Raw genomic sequence first — 1,019 nt, forward strand, 5'->3', positions numbered from 1 at the left:
TTCGTTTTCATGTTCTGTCTGCCACTATTGGTTAACCAACGCATAAAGAGAAGGCAAGACGTGCTTAAGTACTCAAACGTTTTGCGCACTTTTCTTTGCGAACATTAGACGGGGGTGCACCCCTAAGAATTGACTAAACTGACGGGTGTCTTTTTTTTTTTTGCAAAATACTACTTATTTTAGAAAGCTGAAGGTCATCTCGGGGGGAGTGGGTGGGGTTGCGCACCCTATGCACTCCTCCCCTACATCCGCCCCTGTGATTGGAGTGCGGAAGATCTGCGAATTAAAAATGAAAGGAAATGAACTTTATTTAAGTGTCTAATCTTCTAGCGCTAGAGCACTAATTGGGGACACTGTAAATCGAAATTAACAAATCAACTCAAATCAAATCAAATTTTGGTTTTTGACGAGGGAGGAAAACCGGAGTGCACGAAAAAAAAAACCTCTCGGTGCAGAGAAGAGAACCAACAAACTCGTTCAATACAGGCAGGAGTAGACGATAAGCTCGAACTTACTTTCTTTCCGGCAGCACCTTATTTTCATATTACCCATTATTTAGTTCAATTAAGTTCCACGAACTAAGGTCTAGAGTCAACATAATCTCATTTATTGCTGGTTCTCCTTCAACTTCGCCCTTGTGTTTTTTTGTTTTTTTTCTGTATCTAACCGATTGCATTATCATTATCACGATCAAGGACATATCAAAAATTTGGTTGGTTCAATGGTACAATACAGATGCGCATCTTCGGAATGGTGTCTTTACTCTGGGTTTTTTTTCATCATGAATTACCCTGGTAATAAAAATGAGGTAAGGTAAACTGAATCGGGATTGCAATGAAGCCAACAAATTGAAAGAGAGATACCAAGCAAGACGCGGCCAAGTTAGTGAAGGTTAAAACCGTAGAGGAAAAAAGAATTTTTTGGAAGCGTTTTTAATTTAGGCAGTCAAAGGTCCATTTAACGGTATCCTAGCTGCATGAACAAGCACTATCCTCAGCCATGCAGAGAGGGAAATGAGA

The sequence above is a fragment of the Montipora foliosa genome, chromosome 1 (genome assembly GCF_036669935.1).
Source record: "Montipora foliosa isolate CH-2021 chromosome 1, ASM3666993v2, whole genome shotgun sequence".
Lineage (NCBI taxonomy): Eukaryota > Metazoa > Cnidaria > Anthozoa > Scleractinia > Acroporidae > Montipora > Montipora foliosa.